This window comes from Octopus bimaculoides, chromosome 10 (assembly GCF_001194135.2).
Source record: "Octopus bimaculoides isolate UCB-OBI-ISO-001 chromosome 10, ASM119413v2, whole genome shotgun sequence".
NCBI classification, from domain to species: Eukaryota; Metazoa; Mollusca; class Cephalopoda; order Octopoda; family Octopodidae; genus Octopus; species Octopus bimaculoides.
In genome coordinates, this window is record NC_068990.1 from 71,318,942 (window position 1) to 71,326,029 (window position 7,088).

General features: G+C 33.6%; 1 protein-coding gene across 2 annotated transcripts in view; it reads right to left on the reverse strand.

Annotated features, from left to right (window-relative positions):
• The window catches only part of LOC106875904 (FAST kinase domain-containing protein 5, mitochondrial), a 15,654-nt gene extending 10,104 nt beyond the window's left edge, over positions 1–5,550 (reverse strand). Inside the window, exons 1-2 of one of the 2 annotated variants that reach the window (XM_014924220.2) lie at positions 5,424–5,549; positions 2,596–2,799 (exon numbers count right to left, since the gene is read on the reverse strand). The gene's annotated coding sequence lies outside the window, so the exon portion shown is untranslated. Of the gene's footprint in view, positions 1–2,595; positions 2,800–5,423 lie in introns of both variants that reach the window. The other variant, XM_014924221.2, reaches the window with a different exon arrangement.
• Positions 5,551–7,088: the final 1,538 nt, after the last annotated feature.

Genomic DNA, 7,088 nt, shown 5'->3' on the forward strand with positions numbered 1-7,088 from the left:
AAAAAAAAAAAAAAATATAAGACAGATTTATCCATCTCAAGGTCAACATTCAAAAGTTAGCTTAGTTAACTGAATCACTGATAGAATAGGAGTATCATAGCATCTATAAATAGTTTAAACTACATTTCTTAATCTCTTCCAGCAGTCAGGGAAGACATTTTGTTCTAACAATGAGATGTACAATATACACCTAAATGGTACTAGCCTTGAAGAACACTTCTTTCATGAGTACCACTCTGAAGGAGAGATGACCTAGACTGAGTATCTACAAAGTAATTACAATTCTAAGTAAAAGGAAATTATATCTAGTTTCTATTTAATTTTGTTTTCTTGAAAACTTACTAAACACTTTAGCTAAGCACCAATTGTTTTAATCAGTCACTAAAGTAACGGAATATTTATAGCACTCCATTATAAATGAAGTATTCCATTTATAAGATGTAATAAGATATCCTCATGATTTTAGCTATAGTGGAATTGGATTAAATAGAGGTACTGGTAGTATATGGCATATGGGTGAACATTAACCTTGAGAATAACTCAATTTTGTCTTTTAGACCCAGGACCATTTTTGAATGACTGTTTTGGCAGAAAAGTAGGCAAGTGTTACCATACTTCAAAGCAGAAAATGCAAGTTTTTTTTTGATTCTTGGCTGAAACAATTTCACTTTATATACACTACAAATGACCCCAAGAAGGTCATTAATATCACACATCCATTGTTTGTTTCCCAGATGACATCATTTGCATAATAGGAACACTCATTTACAACTATCTCATGATGTCAAGACAAGGAGACACAAACACACACACACATATATAAATATATGTATATGAGTCTTTTCTGTTTTTGTCTACCAAATCCACTCACGAGGCTTTAGTCAGCCTGGAACTGTAGTTGAAGATACTTACCCAAGGTGTCATGCAGTGGGACTGAACCTGAAACCATGTAGTTAGAAGCGAACTTCTTAACTGCAAGTGATATCTACACCTAAAAACAATATCTTTACAAACTGAAGGTACAGCACAGTTTCGAATCCAAGAGGAAATACTACAATACCTAAATAGCTTTATGTTTAATCTCAGGTCAGTTTTGATGAAAGGTATTCCAATAGTGACCTTCCTATCTTATTTCAGACATGGTGCATCCTAGCACCATGTTATAGAATGGGGCCTTACTTTTTAAGGATGTAATTGGAAAGAGATTTGTTTGTTATATTTAGTAAGTTGATAGAGCACATAGAGGACAAACCAGCCTCTCAGAAATTTAGACTTGAAATTTGACAGCAAAAAGTATCAGAACCAGTTATTCAATATAAATAATTCAATCAATTATTGCTGATCAATGGATTTTATCATTTGCTTTGCTTTATGGTATGTGCTCAATCCTACTAACTCTGCTTCTTCATAACTTTTTAAAAAATGCTTATTTTTTAATGAAATTTTCCAGAGATACATTTTTGATGGTGTAGATGATGATTATATTGTGGTATAATCATAATCTACACCATCAGGAACATGTTTGTAGAAAATTTTATTAAAAAATATTCATTTTTCAGAAAGTTATGAAGGAACAAAGTCAAGGGAGAATGCCTTCCTTTTAGTACCAACTCACCTAAGACCACCTCCAGTTCTAAATTAATTGAAACAAAAACAAATATAATAATAATAATGTTAATAAACAACAGAAACTAAACACTATACATAAATAAACTGATACTGCAATATGTAAAGATGAGACTGCTATTTTTAGCAGTTTGAAAGCCTATGCAGAGGCACTGTCAGTAGGAGCCTTTAAATAATTAAACCTCAGGTCAACTCTGATGCAGAAACCTACAATTAAAGACACTCCAGCAGTAACCATCTCGTTGGTTAGGATTTGTAGTGCTACATTATATGACAATTTCCAAATTACATGTGGTAATATCTCTAAACCCCACTTTTTTGTAGAAACTGGAGTCTAAGTCACAAGGTGTTGATAAACATCTGAAACGATTTTGAGCATTAAGGGTGCCGAATTATTAATGAACTAATTCTAAGGCTTAAAACTCACTAATTTCCAGTGAAACATCAATGTCGTAACTAGTATTCACCAAACATATATTTCACATGAAATATTCCAACTAATGACTGAATTTTTATTGCTCTTTATTAATTTTTGTTAAGTATTTTCATTAAATTTCTTTAAACATTTCTTATTAAAACAGTAATGACACAAAATAATGAATGAATTGTATTTATATTAAGAAATTTTTTATTAATTATATTTTGGGATTATATTTTAGAAATTTCCATGATGTGGGTCTATAAGTTACACAAGTCTGCATTTTTAAATGAAGTAAATAATGATTCTGAACTGTTTTTTTAATGCTGATTTCAAATGTGTATTTAGTTTTTGCTTATCATGTACAGATTTTGTCCAAATGGCTGCCAAAGATATGATGATTTTTCTTGTCATTCATTCCCTTTTGTGGCATACTTTTAGATAAAAGTATGATGAAATTAAGAAAAAATGACTACAATAATAATAAAAAAGATATGAATAATGTATGTAGGCTTACATATTGACTAAATATATATTTTTAATGCACTTACCATGGCCTTAAATGTAATTTTACTATTTTTCAAACTTCCTTTTCTTTTGATTTCCTTCCAGCTTTTGATAGTTGCTTGCAGTCTCTCTTTAGCAGTAAACTGCTATCATGTTTACATTCCACCTGCCCTGGTACCTCCGCTCCATTTCTTTAATGTTTTGGTGAAATCTCTCAGTGTGCTCTTCACTTAGATTGCCAGGGTCCTCTGGGAAATAGTCAAGGAGTGAAGAAAGTGCATTTTAACACTCATGTTACACCCAAGCATTTTGAAGTTTTGCAACATGGTATCAACTATGACTTTGTAAGTTGAACACTTATTGTTTCCCAAAAAGTTCTCGACAACACACCTGAAGCTCACCCCTGCCTGTTTTTTGAGATTCATTCATGGATTTCTCATAATCTGAGTCTTCCATTAGTTTATGAATGTCAGGACCAATAAATATTCCTACTTGAATTTTCTCACTGGTTATATTTGGGAATTTTTTTGAGAGATACTGCAACCACGGTCCATCTGCAGGCAAAGATTTAACAAACTGTTTCATCAGACCCAGTTTGATGTGTAAAGGAGGTAGCAGTACTTTTGTGGGTTCAATCAAGGGCTCATGCAGAATGTTATTGGATCTAGGAAAAACACTTCTTTGTGACCAGTTTTTAACCATCCAGTGCTTTTCTTTAATTCTGCTATCCCTCTCACATAAGAAACAGCATTTTTGTGTAGTTTGCCTGCTGGCCTAAAAGCATGCATATAATTCTAAAATCTTCACACACTTGCCAGTGGTATTTTGCATACTTTATATTTTACAAAGTTTTTTTTTTTTTTACATTTTCATACGTTTCCTTTAGTTGTACAGAATGTACCACTGGAATGGATGAATACTTATTTCCATTGTGTAGCAAGACAGCTTTCAAACTCCCTTTGGAGGAATCAATGAATAGCCTCCATTCTGAGGGATTGTTCTCGATCTCAAAATAGTTTAGCAGGTTTGGAATATTACAGCAAAGCACCATTGATTCATCCTCAGCAAAGAATGGTAACAACTCATGTTCCTTGTGATGATACCAAGAGAAGGTTCCTGGTAACAAAAGCCTAAATCCAAGAAGTTCTGCTGCATCCTGTGGTAGGTTCAAATTTCACATCAAATCATTGAGCTCTTCCTGTGTAAATAATTGCGGATTTTCGATTTCGTCAAGAGTGTAGTCATCACCTTCTTCTGCACATTTGTCTTCTTCATCACTATCTGATGCAACATTCTCTAAAACAAGTGGCGGGAGAGGAAATGGAATGTCAACTCCATGTGCAATAAGCCGTATGTATAGCCGAGGGAACACTTTGATACATTATCCTACGTTTATATTTTGCACTGTACCCATCAACTTTACTAATGCAGAAATAACAATCATCAACTTGGTTACTCGGCTCTCGCCATACCATTGGTATTCCAAAGGGTGTTTCTTTTTTCTTATCGACTTTCCAGAGTCTCAGCCCCTGACTGTGAAGCTCAAGGTTTGTCTTCATCACCGAATTTGACACCAAAATAAGTGAAATATAAATTTTTTAGAAGATCAGTTATATTTTGTTTCTGCTTAATGACAACATACCTGCCACAAATGTAGCAGAATATGTTTGGATTGTTCACGCACTTACGTCTATATGTATACATTTTAAATGTAAATATTATCAACGACTGATGTACACAGCTTTTCAAAGTCACATCGTCTGTTAATTAGACGACTGTTTAATAAACTTTATATTGGCTGCTATTTTACCTTTGTGGAGGCGCAATGGCCCAGTGGTTAGGGCAGCGGACTCGCGATTTCGATTCCCAGACCAGGCGTTGTGAGTGTTTATTGAACGAAAACACCTAAAGCTCCACGAGGCTCCGGCAGGGGATGGTGGCGAACCCTGCTGTACTCCTTCACCACAACTTTCTCTTACTCTTACTTCCTGTTTCTGTTGTGCCTGTAATTCAAAGGGTCAGCCTTGTCACACTGTGTCACGCTGAATATCCCCGAGAACCACGTTAAAGGTACACGTGTCTGTGGAGTGCTCAGCCACTTGCACGTTAATTTCACGAGTAGGCTGTTCCGTTGATCGGATCAACTGGGACCCTCGACGTCGTAAGCGACGGAGTGCCAACAACAAAATTTTACCTTTACTAATATTAGATCAGAATTGGTTTATAGCAATCTATTTTGTTGAGCAAAATAAATCAGATAATCACCGTTATATGTCTGATACGATAATACAGAAAAACTAGACGTGAAGGAGAAAAACTAATAACAAATCTGAAATCAACGTAAAAAATTACTATAGAAAGTAATGTAGACATTTAAACAGAAAACCATGCAGACTTGTTATCAACAATCCCGTGAAGAGGTCAATAGCATAAGTTTGCCTACTGCCTCCCGGTCTAGTGTGTTTGTTTATTTTGTGTTTAGTTAGTAATGTAATTTAACACATACGTTTAACAAAAGATACACAAAAATACTCCTAACATACAACTATATAATAAATATTAATCGGGTGTTGGACACCACAGGTAATGCTATGCTGGAGCACCGTCGTATTAGTATTAAGATAAAAGAAAATCTTATAAAATCTTTATAAAAGATATATAAAAGGCTTCTAATTTTATGAAAAGAATAATAATGTAGAATTCTTAATTTAAAACTATTTTTATATTCCACTTCAACAGGATATCGTGTTTAAAAAAGTTATTTTATTATGCTGCACTAACAAGTCACACATTATAAAATATTGCTATAACTTAAAAGCAACTCTAAAATAATCGAAATTACTAAAAAAACTGTGAGAGAAATTATAGTTACCAATTTTCAATAATGAATTTTAAAAGTCATAATAATAGTTATAAAATATACTGAAGTAAAGGACGGACGAGGGTAAATACCGAAACATTGGATTTCGGACATTTAAAATCACACGTGATACGTTGTGACTTATGTCCCTTTACATGATTGTTTAGCCCAGTGTAGCTCTTGTGAGCTCCGATCGAGGAAATCAGTCCTGTTCTTGTGATCATCATAGTGTTTCCGAAATTTTCTAAGGATTTGTGCATTATGAATACCGACGATTATGATTCTGCAAAAAAAAATTTTTAATTACAATTTATTTCATTTGAAGCATTTGGTGCTGAATTGAAATTTTTCTTTCTTTCTTCCTTTTTTTTTCTCCTTTGTGTTTCTTTTTTCGTTCATGCTTTAGTTTTCGGTTTTGGATTTGTATCTTAATGTGATTTTATATTATATATGTATCATATACATACTTGTTATATATGTTATAAAATAATTGGTACTTTTTGGCTATCTCACCCCCATTAAAAAATTGGGTTATCTCCCTCAAATAAAAAAAATTGTTAAACCCTCAATAAAACAAAAAAACAAAAAAATGAAAAATTAATAAACATGAAAAGGGAAAAGATTAGACATTGAATCTGATAATATTTTTATAACAAATCATACAAAACTGAAAAAATTAATAAACATGAAAACTGAAAAAAATTAATAAAAGGGAAAACTGAAAAAGTTAAACATCTTATTGAAACTGATAATATTTTTATAACACATCAAACCATGCCTATTGAGGACCCAATTTTTTAATGGTGGTGAAATAACTAAAAAGTACCAAATAATTAATATAGTAAAAAAAAAACTAGACATTCTGTGTTGCGCTTAATCTCCCTGAGAACTACGTTAAGAGTACGCGTGTCATTCACTTGCACTTCAATTCACGAGCAAGCTGTTCCCTTGATCGAATCAACTGGAACCCTCGTCATCGTAACCGACGGAGTGCCTTTTTTTTTTTTTGATATTTGAACCCATGTTTTGAGAGGGTTGATGTAAGAGATAAATTAGTTGTGCAGTTATCTCTAATGAAGGGTGGGAGAATTTGATTGTGATGCTATTTATTCTGTATTAGAAGATTGTTTATGGATTGTTGTAGTGTGAGAAAGCCGTGTAGGTTCAGAGTGAAAAGATTGAATACAAAAAAAAAAAAAAAAAAAAAAAACCTGGCCGTTATGGTGCTTAATCTGGGAAACGGTAAATTCTAAGCGTTTTGGTGCTGCCTAAATGGCGTCGCTGACTCGACACAGACATCAAACATGTTTCCCACGCCTCGCTATTCATCTCTCCCTTCCTCTGTTTATGTATGTGAGCATCTAGCTATGTTCGTACGTATATGTAATCTCTCTCTCTCTCCTTCTCACTACATCTCTTTCTGTGTCTATATTTTTGCGCATACATATGCGTGTATGTATGTATGTATGTATGTATGTATATATGTATGTATGTATGTATGTATGTATGTATGTATGTATGTGTGTGTGTGTGTTTGCCTCCTATGCCAAAACGTACTGTCATTAAGACATGTTAAATCTCCAGTCAACCATGCCAAATCGTTGGCGTCAATCAGCTGCGCCCAATCAGCTCATTCTGAGTTAGCTACTCCTTGTTTTGTGGTATTGTTTCTTAAGG